This window comes from Candoia aspera, chromosome 4 (assembly GCF_035149785.1).
Source record: "Candoia aspera isolate rCanAsp1 chromosome 4, rCanAsp1.hap2, whole genome shotgun sequence".
Lineage (NCBI taxonomy): Eukaryota > Metazoa > Chordata > Lepidosauria > Squamata > Boidae > Candoia > Candoia aspera.
The window spans coordinates 77,487,427-77,507,369 of NC_086156.1; the positions used below are offsets into that span (position 1 = coordinate 77,487,427).

Genomic DNA, 19,943 nt, shown 5'->3' on the forward strand with positions numbered 1-19,943 from the left:
TTTAGTTTTTTTTTTTTTTTCTTTGTAGGTTTTTTTTCTGTAGCTTTTATCTTTGCTTGAAACTTAATGAAAAATAAAATTCTTATTTTTAAAAAAAAGATGTGTGGGCTTCAACTCCCAGAATTCCTCAGCCAGCAGGAGTTGAAATACACACTTCTTAAAGTTGCCAAGTTTGAAAAACACTAGATTGATACTGTTCCCCCCCCTACATTTTTAGTTGGGGGAAGTTCACTTACTCTGAATTCTTCCCATCTTGATTTGTAAATGCCACTAAAAGCTATAGTTCTATGAAAACTCCTTGCTGTCCTTTATTTTGAGAAAGGTTGTATATCTAAGTCATTGAACATACAATGAGCCTGGGTGTAAACAAACCATTGTCCCCTTATACCCAGTAACTGGTAGTAAGTGCAGCCAGATAGGCTGTCATGCCACTTTAGGGATTTTGGCCCATTTCTCCATAGTAAACAGCTTCAACATTTAAGCATTTTAAAAAGTATTAACTGCTCATTTCAGCTCCCACAATTCAGTAAAATTCTTGGCCATCCCTACTCTACAAAGATGGTGTCTGAAAGATGCAGCTTGGCCTATTTCTACTGGGTGAACTTCCCAGCAGTGCAACAACCTATGATTCTTCCATGTGTGCTGGCTGAGGAATTCTGGGAGTTGAAATCCATACGTCTTAAAGTTGCCGAGGTTGAGAGACACTGCTCTAGAGTAACCTAACAATGAGGAAGTGCCTTGTTATATGAAGTTTGGAATCCAAGGTTTAGAGAAAAGAGACAAAATGGATAAAAGGAAGGGGCAACATTTCAGCATGGTATCAAAGTAGTTGTTGGATGTCCTTGAGCCCACTGATGGGACTTTGAATCCCTATGTTTGCCCTGTGGCAATGCAACCCCTAGGGAAGTTTGCCCTGCATTTAAAGAAATGCATTCTATAATTTGTTGTGAACTTACTGCAAAAATATTTGTTGAATTACCTAATGGATTGTGATGAACCGGATTGTTGCCAACTGCATTTTTAAATGCCTTTTGAAGTAGTAATTTCTGTTGGCAAAATGACTGCATTAGGCTTTGTTTGGCAGGTTGAGGGTCTTGTTCCACAAATCAGCAATGGTTTTGGAGAGCCTTGAGACCTTGCAAGGTTTAAGGAACCCATTTTGTCCATTAACACCCAAATCAAAAACACCCCCCCCCTCAATTTTGAATGCTGCATTGCATTCACTCTGAGGGCCACAAAGGGGATGTTACCAGACCCTGTGTGTTCCTGGGCTGCACATTTGCATGCTTCAGTTTGTTGTAAGCCTCTGTCTTTTAATTATTTTATGAGGCTAACAGCATGTCTCAAAACTGTACTGTACAGTACAGACTTTTGAGTTTGCAGACATTTCATCGACAAAGATGAAAAGCAGAAATGGGGGGCAGGGTGGCTGCTGTTCAAATCATGTCTGTTTAGTTTCAGTCTTAGCTGGAATGTGGGAGGACAGACATGCAAACTAGGTCTTGTCAGGTGCAGAGTGGTATTAGGTTGCACCTGACTTCCCAAAGTTGCTGAAATGAAGAAACAAGCAAACAACGGATGACTCCCCATTTCTTAAAAATTAATAAGAAATCTGACCATTATTTTGAACTTACATTCATCTTTAAGCAAAACACCCATTTTGCTTAAACGTTAAGTTGCTTAAACCTAGTCATCATTGTTCCTTAATCTGAATTAGTCTTCAAATTCACCATGGGCTCTATACAAACAGGCCAGGTTTGGGTATGAGATTTTCACATTTTCTCTCTGGAAACTTTCCTGCCGTTGGATCTCTTGCCAGATGCAGAAGATTCTTTGCCTGTCAAAGACATAACGTTTCCTGAAATACCACTGGAAAATGTTTTCTTGCTAGAGCCACCAGTCATTTCAGGAACAGATATGGTTCAAACATCAAGGTAAGCCATTCCCTCCATGGTGATTTGGCAAGTATGGCAGATGATGGTAAATATACTGATTGTGACAATCGCTCTTAATTAAACAGGGTTTGCACACCAAGCAGCAAGATGGGATGGGATGGAATAATAATCTTTAATTGCGAAGTAGCTAAACTCACTGAAATCCTTTGATTAATAATAAAGAAATGATTTCGTATGGCATAGCAGAATGCTGCGTTGTTGCATAAAAATCACAAAAACAATACATAAAAGTGTATAAAATAAATTTATTGGGACAATAAATTATTTTAAAATCACGCAATACAAATGAATAAAATGATGAATAAATTAAGTCATGTATGAGCAGTTACTAGAGTAACTATTTTGGCTGCTGGACCTTACAAGGATTTTCCAGCAAGCAGCAGCAGCATGAACACCGAAAATAATGTTATACGTTATAGAAAATGTATTTCACTATTTGTATAGAACGACTAACAATAAAAACAGTTAAATTATTTTTACACAGGTACTCACCAAAGCTGTATTATGCACTACTTTAGAACACATGTTCTCTCTTATAAAAGTTGGGGGGGGGGAGAAGGGGGAAAGGCTCCTGGCATGATCATTGCATCTCACGGAGACAGAATCTAAAGTCATTTTCAGTAGTACTACTTTGCTTGCAGGCAAACAGGAGTAGTTGGAGGAAGTCTTACGGTAGTAACAGTAATTATGAAACGGGTAACAATGCTAGACCGCGTTTTGCTTTAAATCCATCCCACGGATCACCTTCAAAATGGCTGAAATTCAAGAGATCGGGGGGCTTGCGTTTTTCCTTTCTGGTGGGAGTAATAGCACCCAGGGTGACCTATAAAAAGCGTGTGATTTACCTGCACGAGCGCTCGTTTCAGGGGTGGGGAGCAGTCCTTCCCTGTAAAAACGCGTGCCCGGCTTGCCTGGGAAACGGGCAGGTCGCCGAACGGTTTCATCAGCTTCCTTTATTGATTTCCAACGCCGATCTGTGGCAGCAAACTTTGTCCTCTCCTCCCGCCGCATCCCTGTTTCTTCCCCAAGTGACCTTTGATATGGAAAGAAAGTTCCAAAACAAACCCAGAGCAGGGCCGTTCCCTGCCTTGTGGCCACTGTGAGAACCAAGCCAGGTTGTAGAAGGGTATTAGGACCCAGTGGGAGCGGGGTTTGGCTCGCCGCTTAGCAGACAGTCCATACCCTGAGCGAGACAGAGGGGGAATCCTGTTTTCACCAAGAAGGGCTTCCCCGAGGATCTGAGGAGACCCAGCTCCCCTGGCGGCCCCCATCCTGGCCCAGGTAAGCCGCCTGTCGTCTCTCTCTCCCTACCGTAGACCATACTTAAATACAAGCACGCATTGACAGGGTGGAAAGAGAATGCCTTGTCGCTTTTCGTTTAATAAGAACCTCCGCCCCCGCCCCCCCGTCTGATCTTCCCTTCCTCTGCCTTCAGGGGTTTCCAGATAGCAGATGCTCCTGCCGACGTAAGCGCCGCTGCCCACCAGAAACTTGTGCGTGGGAAGAGGATGGCTGGAGCTGTGGGTTTCACGGCTTGTGTAACACTCGTAAAACCTCTCTTCAAGTCAGCGATGGGATTCTTAGCCCTCCCCATTTAGCAGGGAATGTCAGCACGGAGGTGGCTTGCAAAGTTGGGATGGGCTTGGCATGCGGTAGAATCCTGTTTCAACTTTACATGGGTTGGTTTGATGCAATTCATTCCCCTCTCCCCGATTTCTTCCCGGTCCTGAAGGGGAAAAAAAATGCTGGGGATAGGTTAGCATCGTTGAACCTAATGGGCTCAGGCAGCAGAGGTCAGAGTTTAATCAAGAACAACTTGGGACTAGCAACTGTAAGTTGAATCTCAATACTGTAATGGGATAATCGTATAAATGTCTGTTCTGTATTCTTTGAGGAATGGCAGGCTGCACATTTGTTTTTTAAATAGCTTAAAGTGATTACTTCCATTTTATAGATGCAGTATTTCAAGTCAAGACAACCCATGGAGTTGATAGCATGCAACAGGGTTTCCCCACCCAAGTTCTTTAGGCCTGTAGAGCTCAGGAAGGGTCTCTGGAGTCAAGACTGGATTCAGAGTTCAGTCCTAATAAAAGTTTGCTGGTGCTACTTTGCTTATTTGCCCCAATTGTTTATAGATCTGTTGCAAGGGAGCACAATTGAGACACCGAGCGCATTGCACAATAAAATTTATCTGGATAGTGGCTAGTTTTCTAAGGAAAATAGGCTAGATGAATTATATATGTAGGAACTGGGAGCTATATTTTTATTTATGTATTTATTTTATTTATTCAAATTTCTGTCACTGCCCATCTCCCTCCAAAAAGGGGGACTCTGGACAGTTTACAATAAAATTGTAAAATATTGCACACTCAGTTCTGAGGCTACATCCTTCCCTACTTCAAATCTCTAAGGAGGTACTTCTGAAACTGGGACTATCTACTTCCTATGTACGCTGTTCCTAGACAACCTCAAAGACCCCTGCTTGGGTTCTAACAGGAATGAAAGTAGATTTCTTCCATTGATGGATGAGGAATCAAGATTAGTCCCAATGGAAGTACAGTTCTTCCTTGCTAGTTTTGTGAGAAAAACAGATGTGACTTCAACATTTCTTCACCTGTCAATTTTAATCATGTTCTCTAGAATTTGGTGCATAAGTCAGCCTCCTCCAACTAGGTTTTCTCCAGAGGCCTTGGGATATAGCTCTCATCAATGGGCCATGCTCATTCAAGATGATGGGAGTCATAATCTAACCTCTTTGATGGTTATCAGGGTGGAGTTGGGTGGTATAGGATTCCCCCCAGTTAATATGAACAACTGAATACAGGTGTACCTTATAATATAATTGATGAAGTCTAACAAAAGAAGGGAGGACTTTGAGATTTTTGCAATGTTTAAACAGAATTAGTGAAATAACTCAGATCAATAGCTGCAGTAGTTCAAATACAGTCCTTTAAAACTAGGTTCTAATCATGGAGAAAGTGAGATTTGGGGAATAACAGCTGGGAAGTTGAGAAGAAGGACTTTGCCTAATTATACTGTGATCATATACAGAACAAATTTGTAAGAGCTATTTGGCTGAGGATGATGGGAGTTATCCAATGTATCTCAAGGATGACATGCCAACTGACTGCAAGAGTTTATGCTACTCTTGTCGAGATGTATCCAGTGGTATGGATAGAGGAGGATCATTGCTTGATTCAGTTACTTACCAATTGTTTTGTTTTGCTAGTGGTTAAGTAGAGTATAAATATATACAGTGTATTGGTAGTCACTGGGATGCTTTTTGCACTAAATCATTCAATGTATAAAGGTTCTTTTTCTGAATTATGTGGCATTATAGCTTCACAACTACCTCGTTTTGCAAAGGGGAGAGCTGAAACTCAGCAGAGCTGGGAGAAGTGCTTGTTTTCTTCTGTTGATGGGAGAGAAACATCAGCCTGTGTGATGATACCAGGTTATTTAAGACAAAGTTCCTTCTTTACATTAATGTCTGTTCCCATAGAGCACAGCTGGCTAACCTGAAAGCCTGTGGGCCTTGTCAAACTCTCCTCTTCCATATGGTCCCACCTGCACTTGCCAGTAGCATCATTTAGGTTAATATCTGCACATATGGCACCTCTACTGAGCCTGCTGGACATCAGTCTTCCTTCAATCTTTCTAGTGTGGAAGGAGAGGACACCTGAAGCTTTAGCCTTGTTTCAGGGGTGCCTGGACTATCTTACCTTTCAGGACAAGGAATGAGGACTAAAGGATGGCTAGCTGCCAGACTGAAAGTAGTGCACCATTGTCAGGTGGAAACTGGGCCATTATGTTTGCTGGAGAAGCCTTGAGTGAGTGGCTCTGTGTTCTCTAATTGATCGAAGCTGTAATTGTTAAAGCCTGGGCTTAAATACTGCACCAGATAGAATTAGATCACCATGGTGGGCCATGATGCTTCTCCACTTGGTTTCTTCTTAATGCTTGAGATGAACAAACTGGAAAGGACTCTAATCCATCAATTTGTGGGGTATACTAAAAATGCTACATGACTATATGTTTTTGAGTTAGTTAAAAAGGCTGTTTTTTATATCTTATGATGTTTCCATGCAACCTGTTCTAATGAAAATATAGCTTTTGTGTTGAAACTGTATTTTCTGTTGTCTCGAATGTCACTAATTTTTAAAGTATAAATGGAACACTGAGGATGGATGTGCTTAACACAATTCACTAGGTCAAAGATTTAATGATTGTATCTGCATAACATGTTAAGCTTGGTTAGTTTTAATCTTGGTTAGGTATTTTGGGGTTTCATGTATTGTGTGAGCCCAGCTCATTTGTTTAATTTACAATTCAACCTATTTTGCAAATGTATAAACAGTGTAATGCAGTTACAGCTTGAGAGTGGCATCTGCCTTACCATCAAACAGAAATCATTAGAACAAAGATGTGCAAGAAAATAAGCCCTCTCTTTTGAAACCCTTGCCTGTGTTCTTATATGTATATGTGTAGTAGTGGTTGCTGTAGGGAGAAGGGAGAGAAAAACCCACAGTGGGATAAGAAATACACTTTGTGCTTCCTACGATTTTCCTACTTCATGTATTTTGAAGCAGAAACCTGACTCATGTCAAAAGGTGAGAAAAGCATTTAGTTGACAACTGTATGAAGATTCTGTCTGCTATGGTGGCTCATTCCTGTATTAGGTCACTGACTGTGCCAGCACTAGGTGATGTGTCTGAATTTATCTTGAAGATGGGTCTAAGTTCAGGGAGCAGCTGATATAAAAGGTTTTTTTAGGTTTCCTTTCAAAGACCAATGTCTCCCATTTTCTGCATTCTCCGCTGGAAGATAGATAGGGGTGTGTGTCTATCAATTAAAATGACATAAAATAGTGTGCAAGCATTCAAGTTCTTCAGAACTTCTCTTCCAGATCTAGCAATGTCCTGGAGCAGAGTTGTATGATTTCTTCTGGGCATCTGAGGACCACACTTCCAGAAAGGGCAAAAATACCATTATGTTTATATTTCAATTAACTATGATTATGGTTGCTTTCTAATCATCATGAGTTTAATACTTTTCCTGTTGTATCTTATTAAAAATTTAAGTTCGTTAACCATCTTGGGGGCCCAGGTTTTATACTTGTATCTAAGAGGATTTATTTTTTTTTACACGGACTTTTAAAAAGCTTGGCTGCTCTTCTGTAGTGCACGGCATCTCTGTTCTTACTACTAGCACTAAGTAGAGTGTGGAAGTTTCCCATGGGCCCAAGTACTTCCATTCCATGGAAGGTCAAAGCTCTCTTGGGCTTTTTGGGAGAACAAGTGGAGGAGGAGGAGGGAATGGGTGGCTTGTCCATTCTCCTCCTCCTCACTGCTTCTGGGTCTCTGTGGTTTCAATTGACCAATTGAATCCCTGTGTGTGAATTAATCAGATCTGACAGCTGAAAAACACTTTGTTGGCTTTTAAGGAGAGAAATTGGCAGTAGGGAGGGTGGGAGAGGCCATCTGGAAAAAGACGCACAGGGAATACAGACTGATCACTTGCTGTCCACTTGCTTATAAACTGTAAGAATGCCAGAGTCAGTCTCTAGAATAGTCTTCTCCAACTGGTGCCCTCCAGATGTTGGATTTTAATTCTTACCCAAGGATTTATACAAGATGACATCTGGTCCATCTAAGAAGACATCAGATTGGGAAAAGTTGATTTCAATGCTAGGCTTTTCCAAGTGAGGGTCCCCAGATGATACTGGGATATATCTCATCCCTGATAACAAGCCATGTTGGCTGGAATAATGGAATGTATTTCAACAACTGTTGGAGATACAAGCTCATGGCGTTTTGTCAGATAAGTGCATCCTGACACTCAAGTGCAAAGGTTTTTGGCAGCTGCAGTGTTACAAAGGAAATGTCACAATGAGCAAAGAGATCCATGTTAGCTTGAGGAACTCGGCAGCTGTAGTGAAAACCCCTTCATACCTTTGCATTCAGTAGAAGAAAAAATTGTCTGTGGTCACAGTGGGGATCCTCTGGCTTGAATGCCATCTGTAGCTCTGCCTAAGTTACTGTGGTCCTCAACATCTTCTGACTTTACAGATGGTGCAGGACCGTTTTTGTTCCCTGGAAGCCTTTTCAGCTTCTAATGTCTGTGTCCATGTTTGTGTGTCTGAAAAGGAAGACTAGCTCTACAAAGCTGCAAATCCACCCATATCTGATTTTGTTCCACCATCATTAGCTATGTTTCTCTTACAATTTTTCTTTTTAACTGGAAAATTATTTCCCGTCTCATGATTTTAAAGAGATTCTGGGTGCCACAAAAGAAGAGCTGAGGCTGCCAGAGGCTTCTTGGCTATCTTTTCTCCTCTCTGGATTAGAGAGAAAGTGGGATTTTCTTTTTGCATATTTTAATGATTATTGTACCTTAATTGAGTTTCTACAGTGTTCACCTCTACCTTCCCCTTCTCCATGTTCCTTAGATGTGTTGGGCTATCTATCCCATCATATTGCTGGAACCATAGATCATCTCATTAGAAAACACTGACTGAGGAAGCTGCTTTAACTATTAGAACCAATTTCCCTCCTGGCCTCAAATATATCTTTTCTTGGGTTTAACCAAATAGGTCACTAAATTCAATGATTTAGTAGGAACTATGCCAAGCACTTGTTGTCATTGGTGTGTTTATGGGAAAGGAGGAATAACCAGTTCCTTCTCTCTTGGTACACATACAAAGGTTTCTCAGTGGTCTGGTACAATTAAAAATGATAATGTAATTACACGTTAAATATTAAAATGCTGTTGTAGTTTAGCTACATAATATTACCCCTTTCAAGAGAGCTCTTGGCCCTGAGCAACTTGCAGTCTAAAGGCCAAGATCGTTTCTTATCATCCTAGAGAATATGGAATAATGGTTTTAAATTATAGGATAGCAAATTCTGTTTGAAAGTTAAGAAAACTTTCCTAACAGAAGAGCAGTTCAACAATGAACCAATTACTGAAAGAGATGGTGTATTCCCCTTTGCCTTAGTATGTGCAAACAAAGGCTGTAAAGCCAACTGTAGGATGTTTTAATTTGGATTCTTGCACTGAATGAGGGTGTGTGTTTGACTCAACAGCCTGAACGGCCCCTTCCAACTCTCCTATGATTTTGTGAAGAGGGTGGGCAAGGGAAACAAGTTATAGGCAATCAAATGCAAAGCATCCAAGGTTTTATATAAAACAGATTTTGAAGAAAGGGAGAGGTTGGGGTGGCACAGTACAGATACTCTGGGAGGGAGTTCCAGGAATAGGAAGGCTTGTAAGATATATACTCTGAAATCTCAACTGAGTAACGTATTGCTAGAGTGTTCCTGCCCAATCTGTACTCCAATTAACACAGACTTGCATCTGTCTGCAGTGGGGCTTGCGTAAGTGGTTCAGCATTAGCACGCATGTTGAGACAAAGTTAAAAAGTTGGCACAGAAGCTACCGCTCTTTACTGTATGTTCTGTGTTTGCAATGTCAGGATGAGAGAAATTGCAGATGCTGGCACTTGCGGGCATGGGCCATGTGGACAGGAGCAAAGGCTTTGAGCACTGAAATGGTGGCTGACTTCTGACTTGGGGGTATTGCTTCCTAGTAGTGGTTAGCCTTCGCACCTTTTTAGAAAGTGATTTTGAATATCACAGGGGGCCTCTGTGGAGGGGCAGGAGCCTGAAGAAGGGGAAAAGGGAAGCTGTGATAAGGCAGAATAGCCACTGGGTGCCGCCCTTGCTAAGTGTAACGGAGAACCGCTTTGGGGTAGGGACCCTGGGGTTGGGCATGTGTGTCTGACAGAGTGATGCAGTAGCTGGATTTTAAGTAGATCCCTGGTCAGCCTCCTCAGTTCCCCCAATTTTTTAAAAAAGAAAGAGGCACACTGGCCATATGCATTTCCACGGTTGTAATATTTTGTCTTTTATTTTTTATATTTGCTGTTATTTTTCTGCCTTGTCTTTGGCTGCCTAGAGCAATGAAGAATTGCACTCTTTTATAGCAATTTGATGGGTTCCAATAAATATAGTCCTTCACTGTGGATTTTGGATATATCTCCCTGGATGGGTTCCCACAGTGTGTTAGCCTAAGCTAAAATGAAGTTGAGGTAGTTCTGTGGTTCAGTCCATAGAGGGAACCCAGCCATTGACTTCATAAGTTGTACGAACCTGGCCGTTACATTAAGCCCTAATATGATGTATTTGTTTGGACATCGCATGCTATGTGAACCCAGCAACTGTGTTTTGTTGACCTGTTTAGCATGTTGCGTGGACTCAGCCTTTGTGTCTCACAAAGTGTTCCTTCGATGTGATTTTGGACTCCTCTATGTGGCCACAGCCTCATCAGGTCATCCTGGACTCAAACTTGGGCCCAGCTCTCCTGGCCTTATGCCCCAGCGCCACCACCCCTCCCTCCCCGCCAGCTAGCCTCTATGTCTTGCTGACCTTTCTCCAACTTGGCAGCCAGCGAAGGTTGTGGCTTGGAGCCTGATTGGGAGGGAAACTTGGGGAGGGGGAGAATTCCCAGCCAAGAGTTAACTAGTTGCTATCCACAAGGCCCTTTTCTGAATGGGACCATCTTAAAATCAGCATAAGCTTGCTTTCCAGGAATGGGGGGGAATTCTTCTTCCACCTATCAGAACTCGCCATGAGATACAGAAGCCTTGCTGGCTTTAGGAATATTTTGCTTTTAACCCATTTGTACCCTTCTCTAATTCCAGAAAAGCAGACCTACATTCTAAGCCAGGAGACCACACTTGCTTTCCAGAAGTTTCATGCTGAAATCCCCTCATTAAGGTGCTGTGCCCCATAATCCTGACATGCCAATTTTCAGTAACTATTTCAGCAATTCCATGTTAACTCTAGTTTTGTCCCCAAGAGACCAGAGATACTGTTTCTTGAATTGGCATTTGTACCCAAAGTCCCTGCTGCTGTCATATTCTAAAGGACTCCAAAACTGTGGTTCTTGCATTCCTTGCATCCCTGATTTTGACCCTCCCCGAAGCTGCAGAGAGAACCCAGAAGTTCTGGCTCTTCACCGGCTCTCAGGCTGAGCCACATTCACTCCACTCCTAAGCGGATAACATCCCCTGGTGGCTATTTATAGTACACGGTCCCCAGTGTGTGTGCAGTACGTGCTTGACAGACTAAGAGGTGAGCAAGGAGGAAAGGAAATACATGCCAGGTTCAGATCAGGATTCTGGCCTCTTCAGGGAACGGGGTTTGTGCCAGCTGCTTGGCACAGCCCACCATTCTCCTTGCTGCTATGGAGACTAGTAGCTTTGCCCTGGGGAGTCCCTGAGCAAAACTGCATCCGCTAGGAAGAAGATTATGGGGCAAGAACTGAAGCAGAGGACATACAACCTATGCCTTTCCTCTTCTCAGAACCTTACTTAACAAAAAGCTAAGACATAGTAAAAAGAGGTAGGCGGGCCTAGAGATTCTGCCATCATTGGGCATAACAACTGGTCCTGGTGAAGAGGCAGCTGAACTGGAGGGCACACCCAAATGTGCAGTTGTTGTGGAAGGGTTGATTTGGAAGCAGTCAGCATTAACCATGCTTGTGAAAGCAGGGCCAGTCCTACTGTGAGACTGAGGGAAGTGGCGACCTCAGTAGGGAAGCTGTGTATGCAGGCCTCTACACTAGCTTGCTAGCCTTGTGTAGTGGACAAGGCCACCAGTGTTGAAGTAAGACGGAGCTAATAACTAGTCAGCTCCTCCATATAGTGTAGAGGTGAGGCCACATCATGTATGTGGAATAGGGTAGGTTCTAGGGCAGGAGGCTGGAGAAGAGGTGCTAAGTTGAAAATAAAAGATGATGTAGTGCTCAGAAGTCCTGCAACTGGTACTCTACTTTCTGAGAAAAAGAGATCCTAGTGGTAGGTTTGCCTGTATGTGGAATGGTTGTAGATGCTTCCCTCAAAGCAAGATTATGTCTTGGGCTGGTCTTGGGAGAAGAGAGGCAGTTTCTTTCTCGTTCTTTCTTGGTACAGAGCTAAAAATCTGCTAAAAATCCTGGTCTTTAACCTACACAGTTCAAATGCCTGGAAGCAAGTTAGCCAGCTTTCTTCAGATGAAACTGCTGAGGTTACCCCCTGAGGTTCTGCACTGGGTATGCCCCCACCCAAAGTGAGAAAGGTAGACATAAGACACTGGCTCTTTTCTGTAGCAGTACCTTGATTGTGGAACACTTTCTCTTGAGACATTGTGTAGCACTTCCCCTTTTATCTCTGAGGTGTCAAATCAAACCCTTTTTCTTCTCTGAAGCTGTTGATGAGCTGCTTAATGGACTATTAGTCATCCTGGTATTTGAGTTGAGGTTTACTCTGTTGCTGCAAGACCTTTATTGTTCATTGTGTTCTTAATTCCAAACTGTTTTGAGTCTTTATTAAATTCTTCCTTTGAAAAGGTGAGGGAGAAGTATTTTAAATTAAACAATAAACTGACCATGGTACTATATGAAAGAAAACTCAGGTTGTCATAGCATAAGATGCCCTCAACAGAAGGATTTCCTAAAATGCTGGTGCTGTAATCTGATTTGCTTTCTGAATATTATTCTCCATATTTTTCTGTCCATAACAGATTGGATAACCCTGTATGTTGGTGACCTGTTCAGCTTTCACCTCTTCAGTCTGTTCTGCAGAGCTGGCCCAAGACAGCATGCTACCTGAGGCAAAAAAACATGAGCAGAAACTCACATCAACACTGAAAATGGAACAATCTCCTCCATTACACCAGCAGGGAGAAGGCTAATTTAGGGTGTGCAGGGCAGCCTTATGGCATGTAGAACCCAATGTTGGGACTCCATAACAGGAACCCCTGTTGTCCCCTCCTCAGCACTGCCACCTGAGGTAGTTGCCTTAGTCACAATTAATCTTAGGGCTAAGAGTTTCCACACAATTCTGTACTCCAGAACTGGCTGCATCAAGCGATGATGGTTTTGCAATAGTGAAAACAAAGCATACTTTCAATTGTATATGGGACATGTTAAATTCTCTTAATCTCAATCTTCCTTGCAGCTGCCCTGTGAGGTCAATGGCCACTTTCCATTTTACAGAAGATGAGAAAGTGTGACTAGAAAGTAGCAAAGTGCTCAAAATTATCATGTGACTCTAACAATTATCAGGGTTTTAGTGCAGACTCTGCCTCCTTTTTTCATTTTAACATTTGCTGCCTTACCAATCCATTTCTTTTTCAGCTTAGATGTGAGCTTTGCATTATTTTGCCATTCTTTGGTCTTTCCTCTTGAACCCCATGTACAAGTAATCTTCTGTGTTGACCAAAGCCAGCTAAATCCATTTCTTCCTTCCAAATCAAGACTGCTTTGTCCCTTTTCTCTCTCCTCTATATTCAATTCAACCTCAGTCCCCCACCCCCCACACAGAAGTATTTGCTATGTCTAGACAGGACCCAGAGATATTGACCCTGATACATGGCCTGGGCAGCCTTCCCCAACCTGATGCCCTCCAGATGTGTTGGGATGACTACACATTTGGAGGGCACAAGGTTAGATGATTCTGGCTGAGGCCTGGGATGTTTCTCCCAGATCTTCCCCAGCAACACTGACTCTCTCCAAAACCCAAATTCTCAGGAGATAGTGGGTTGCAGATTAAAAAAAATGGAGCAAAATCAAGAAATAGGCCTAGTTCTCCTCAGAAAATGAAGCAGACAGCTGAATCGGAGCTGGCAAGCTTCTTAGCTTGCTGCTTCCTTGATTCAACCCACTGGACCTTGTTTCCAGACAGTGTTGACTCCCCACTCGAAAATATAGATCTCATTTTTGGCATGGTTGATGACAGAACTCTGAATCTCTGCCTCATACCTATAACCCATTTCTATCCCATTCTCCTTTTCCCTAAAGCCGGGAAGAGAATCTGGGAGTTTTTGCTTTGAATTTAATTTGTGCAACCCTCCCCTCCTGCCTCCTTTTAATTTCCCCCATTAATATTTGGGACAGACCTGTCCCTCGGTAGGCATTGAAAGCTTGGAAAGCTGTCGGCAGCATCGCTGGACAGTGCTGATGCACTCAGCCCCGGTGCTTGGGACAGAGGAAAGTGTGTGTGTGCATTGTGGTGCTGTGCTTTTGTGTTGCGAAGGGGGGTCTCTTTGTGGCCTGGCCTGGTGCAAGCTAACTGACCGCAGGGGAATTCATCTTCCCGCCATCTCTTCTGCTCCCGTTTCTGCCGCAGTGCGTGAAGAATCGATGGCGCAAATTGATTCACTCCCGCTGGCGGCGGAAACTGCCCCCCTCCCTCAGGAACCGTTCATCAATTCCCTCACCAGAAGCTCATAAACAACTGCTCCCTGGGGGAGTCTGTTGGGGGTTGGGAGTGTAGTGGGGAGGGGAGGGGGAGCAGGCTGAGGAGAAGAGAGAGAGACTTGCCCCCCCAGCCCACCTCCCTTGCTTAAAGGTTGCAATAGTAAGGGGCTGGTTGGTATTAATTGCATGGCTGAAGCTTCACCGATGGAGCTACATTGGGATGAGGGGGCATACCCATCGTGAGATGAACTTAGCCAGGATGGTAGGCTCTGCAGGAAAGGAGCCATCAATTATTTCAAGGATGGGACAGATTGATTCTAAGACGGCAGAACAAAAAGGGGCACTTGATGAATGGCAGGCCATTTTGCAGTTTCCGTCCCAAGTCAAATGACCTCCAAGGTGGCCTTTTGTGGAATGGAGCCTAGAAAGGCAAGGGGCATTGGGACCTGGGTCAGGTAAGAGGCAGGCAATTAGCAAAGTACTCTGCTCTCTCTTCTGAAGGTTGGAGGCGTTCTGGAAGCTCCTGCGTAGTTGCAGATCTTGATTTCCATCTACCAATAACTGTCAGGCCAAAATCTAGAGTTTGTCTTAAGAGCTGGTGGCCCTGCAAAAGTGCTGAGAAGCCACACACATGCTACAGTGGATATACTTGTACCCAGTGCACATATTTCAAACTCTGGCTTTGACTTGTGGCCTACTTGCTTCTCTACCCACTTCTAGTCATGTGAGAAATCTAACCACCATTGCTGTCACCCTCTTTAGCTGAAAGGCCTAAAAGGTGTGCCTCCCTGTTACTCTGTCAAATAGTTGGTAAGCCACACAAAGACAATAGGCCTCCATCTTCTATCATGATGATGCTGCCCTGCAGAGATCATGGCTTTGCCAATTCCTGGCCGTGACTGCTAGGAATCACTAGTGCTATAGCCTACTTGAGGAGCAGTTGGTAGGCCGCTATAGTACAATATTCCCAGGTAGCAAGATTTGCTAGGCCAGTTAGAAGCAGGGTGTGTGCATGCTGGTGAGACAGTATCACACAATTTTAACCTGCTCCCTTCTTCACACACACTCCAAATCCATTTGACATAAATAATCTCATAAAATAAAAGCTTTTATTTTCGTTCTAAAATTATATTTTCTATAGTATTGAAAATATACCATCACACACACACATGCCAGGACTTTTCTGCCAAGATATCATATATGGTTGTATGTGCTTGTATGTATAAACTGGATATTTATTCACATATCCAGATCTAGCTGAATGGAGTGGAAACTCACTAGTCTTATGAGAGACATCCAATGACTTTATGAGATTCCTTCTAACTGATGATTCCATGAAGTGGATTGGTCCATGAAAATTTGTGCCATAATAGATAGCTGATTCTTTTAAGATGCCACTAACACAACTGTTGCTCTGGAACCTGACTGTTATGGCACTTTTCCTCTCCAGCAATTATTACTACTTTTTAACCAGTGCACGAGGAACCCTGAGCTGCAGTCTATGAAAGCTGGTAATTTATGGAAACACTGATCTCTTCAGTTCCATACAGGCATTTTCCTTCAGCACCAAATGGGATGGAGCATGGGAGAACATGCTAAGGAGGGTGAAGAGCAAAAAGAATATTAGACAGAAGTTCTGTTGAAAAATGTAAAGCTGCTTTCAAGTGGAACATGACTCCATGTAACTTCATGGTTCCAGCCATGTAGATTTCCTGGCAACAGTACCTGTGGTTTGCCATTGCCTTCTTCTCTGTGTTGTTGACTTCCTGGTCTAGTGTACAGCATTTGAATTTCCTCGTGGTCTCCTATCCCAGTAGCAACCACACCCAACCTCCTTGGCTTCTGAGCCCAATCAGGTACTGAGACCTACTTGAGAAATTCTACTGACCAGGCTTGCAGTCCCCTGTGATTGAGAATTTGTGCTTTATGTCCATTCATCTTACAAATTGTTTGGGATATTTGTGCTAATTGTGTGACAGTCTCCAAAGAAGTCAGTCATATGGGGATGTTGAGGGGAGATGTGTGCACCTGTCATGAGTGAGGATGGCGAGCAGGGGGCTCCCATCCAGGCTGTAAAGCGCATGCGTAGTACTGAGGAATTAGGTGGCCATTCAAAGAGACACAGATCGGGCCCGCCTTAGCCTTTGGGGTTTATATGTCTGGGTTTTCCCATGCTTCTTCAGTTTGTTAGGATTCTCTGTTATGTAGCAGTAAATAAACACTAGAGACCTATTCCTTGTCTCAGCGTGGTTCCTGGCTGTTAGGACAGCACCTCTGCTTTCCCTCCTTCACTTAATCTTTCTTATGCTGGAAATGAATGCCTGCATAAGGCTTTAGTCCAGTGGCTTTAGTCCAATGTTGGCTGGGGAATTCTGGGAGTTGAAGTCCACACAGCTTAAAGTTGCCAAGGTCGAGAAACACTGCTTTAGTTTTTCAAATTGGGAACTAGTTTAATCAACCTGAAGCCTACAAGCTACGCTAGAGAAGGGCCTGGACCAGAAACTCGTTCTTTTAAGTGGCCTTCCTCAACCTGGTGTCCTTTAGAAATCTTGGTATGTCAACTTCCTGCATTCCCAATCAGTGTAGCCAACGTCCATGGTGGCTGGGGTTTTCTGGGAGCTGCTATCCCAACACATCTGGAGGACACTAAATCTGGAAAGGTGCTTCAGAATATTGCTTGTTTGGCTGTAACACTGTTTCTGATTGGCACTAGAAAATCTCACAAGATTTGGATATTGATAATAAAGAAAATGCAGAAAGGTACACTTCAAGTATAATCTCAGTCTTAAATTATTTTTTTCTTCTTCATAATCAAATTGCTGCAATCTGGGATAGCTTCCTGCGTACACCCCACTAATTTTTCTCCAGATCAGGAATGAAGCCTTTTTCCATCAACCTGCAGGGAGTTACTCCATGCTGTTTCTCTCTAATCTTTCTGCAGGTCATAAATCTCTTATCGGGACCCAGACTTCCATTTGGCAGTCACTATGGCATCAGCATCAAGCTAATAGCTCTGGCTATATTGTGTTGTATTTGATTGAGGCTTCTCCTTGTCCTATTTGCTCTCTGTGGAGGCATCTCGGCCTTCTCCTCACATGGCCCCAATTTCCAGAGTGTGTCCTCTTTTCTCCCGCCTCTGCCTGTCCTGTCTTCTCCAACCTGTCCTCCCCTGCCCTTGCCTTATGTAAACTGCATGTGGCGATGTCACCAGCATGGCCCAGATTTCTTCTGACAGCAAGCCTTTTCCACACGGCTGGCTTCTCTGCTGCTGGAGAAGCGATGCTGGGAAGGAGGGACCCCAAATTCCTCCCTCAATAAAGGAGAATCTATTCCCCACTCAGTTCCTGGGGACTTATAGAGAAGAACACGTTCTATGAAATTGGCGTTGTGCCAGAATAATACATTGATTTGTTTTCTTATTGTAAAAGAGTAATGCTCAGATACAGGAGGCTGAGATTGGACTGCAGTTAGAGAGCCAAAAAAATCAGACAACTCTCTCCCCATATTCCAGTGACAATGCATGATTCCTTGGCTGTGCAGCTTGGTGTCCAAAATATGGGCCTGGGTAGGAAGGGGCTTACATTTCTCTGCATGTTTCTCCCAGATGGGCTAAGGGTATCCAGGGGTGGGTGTGAAGTATGTTTTGTGGCTCTCTCATATACACATGAACACACACACTTGTACGTTCAGTCCTTGTCCCTACAAATCTATTCCAGCTGGATGAATTGTGTTTGGGCTCCAGATGGAACCAGGAGTGCTAGTTGCTGATGGACATCCATAGGCAACGCTCCCCTGCTGACTGGCTGGGAATTAGAGAAATAATGTTGGGGCTGGTGGGTCCCTGAACCCATCCCAGGAATCTTCTCTGCCCCCCACAGTTCCCTTCAGGAAGCCAGGAAGATGCAATTGCTGCTCTTCTCTTTTTTGTGGTGGGAAACCAACATATTTTGGGATTTGCTTCTATTTGAGAGGTGGCTGAACCTAGAATTTTTTTCTGGTTGCCAGGGATCAGTCCCAGAGAAGAGAACTCTTAAGCCCATGAAGAGTGTAAATAGGCATCCATAGCCAGATCCAACTTACTTGAAGTTAGGGGAAAGCATGGCTGGAGGGATTGGACCCTAGAACTGTCACATCCTCCACTTTTTAAAGAAAGGAAGATGGTGTTTCTTCTGTTTGTGTAAGCATTACTATAGCAGAGAGACCACTGATTGAGTTCCAGGAATGGTATACTTCCAGTGAACCCCAGAAAAGTGTGTAGTGAGATGAAGGTCAGTTCTTGTCCAGACATTCAGTTACAACATACAATACCTTATAGTTAATATGTTTTGAAGGATGCCTTTTACAAAATATAATATATTTTACTCCTTATTTTTGTCTCTGTCAATCCTGAGACCACAGAGATGCATTTGTCCAGAATTATTCTGGCAAGTTTGGGAAAGGGCAAGAGTATACACATCTGGCAAACACTTGGACCATTCTTGGCTGCTGGACACTTGGTGTGGATGGATGGATGGATGGATGGGCCTGAAGAGGAAAGCTGTATTGTAGAAGGAATATAAGGTATCTATTTCTGCTTACCTGTATATGTTTATTTGGGATTGCTTTCCTCACTTCCCCAATTTGAGCTTTTCCTCATCAGTCTCCCAGGAACTGGTGGAATAAATACAGAAGGCACCGTCTCTTGGGGTTTCTTTCAACACACTTTTTCAGCCAGGCAAAGAGGCCTTCTGGATCTTCAAAGAAGCTTAGCAACTTTGCACAGGAATTTAAATTCTATAGATTGTGGGGTTGGTTTTTTTTTTGGTTTTTATTTATTTACATTATTTTTAAATACGAACAGAATCAGAGAAGAGGGAAAAAAGGAGAAAAAAGCAATACATTCCTCTATTATTCTATCAAAACATTAAGTTCAGACAATATATAAAGATGGCCATATATCAATTTGGCATTTTAAAAACTACTATTAGAATCAAGTCAGGGATTAAGACATATTAATCTTAATACCATGATAATATGAATCATCAGTCAAAAATGAAAAGGATTGACAGTAATTTCTGGCTAATATACATAAAGCATTCCATCCTTAACTTTATGACAAATCAGACAAAATTGAGTGTTTCAAGATCTTAAGAGAAACCCAAACTTTGGATGTGGCTGAAGTCCACAGGAATTTGAATTCTAGAACAACACAGCAGCTCTATTCTTTTTTTCTCTGAAAGAAACCAGTATTTAGAAAATAGCTTGCATAATACCATGTGCTTAATTAGGAATAGCTAATGTTGGGCTCATCAGCAGTAACACAGAGAGTGCCCACAAAATGGGTAAACCAATAACCAAGTAAAAGTCACATCTAGACATGTTTCCACCCTGGTAACTTTTAGTGCCACCCATTCATTGCTTTGTGAGCTGCATTTAAGAATGGTAGGAAGATATAGTGGGGTTTTTTTGGCTGTGGGAGTGTAGGAGCCTTTCCCAATATGGTTTCCAGCTATATCGGGACTATGATTCCCAGACTTCATGGCCATGTTGACTGAGAAACATTTTAGGTGAGCAGGCAGGGAAATTTTAATTAATTGGAAGGTATTTGATTCTTTTCTTCCTTTAGGCATATGTGAGCAAGCAGGTGAGTAGTAATTGCTGTAATTTGTTTGCAAAAGTGTCATAACTAACTAACTAACCTGATGTATTTTTGAACATTTTTTGACCATGCTGACTGACAGTGAGAAACCAAATAACAATACCAAGAGG

General features: G+C 42.9%; 2 protein-coding genes across 2 annotated transcripts in view; both read left to right on the forward strand.

The window, feature by feature from the left end:
* The window catches only part of CASC3 (CASC3 exon junction complex subunit), a 437,671-nt gene that overhangs the window by 201,792 nt on the left and 215,936 nt on the right, over nt 1-19,943 (forward strand). The window lies entirely within an intron of this gene.
* RARA (retinoic acid receptor alpha) overlaps nt 3,005-19,943 on the forward strand; it is a 224,639-nt gene continuing 207,700 nt past the window's right edge. The window contains exon 1 of the mRNA XM_063300687.1: nt 3,005-3,236. The gene's annotated coding sequence lies outside the window, so the exon portion shown is untranslated. The remainder of the gene's footprint in view (nt 3,237-19,943) is intronic.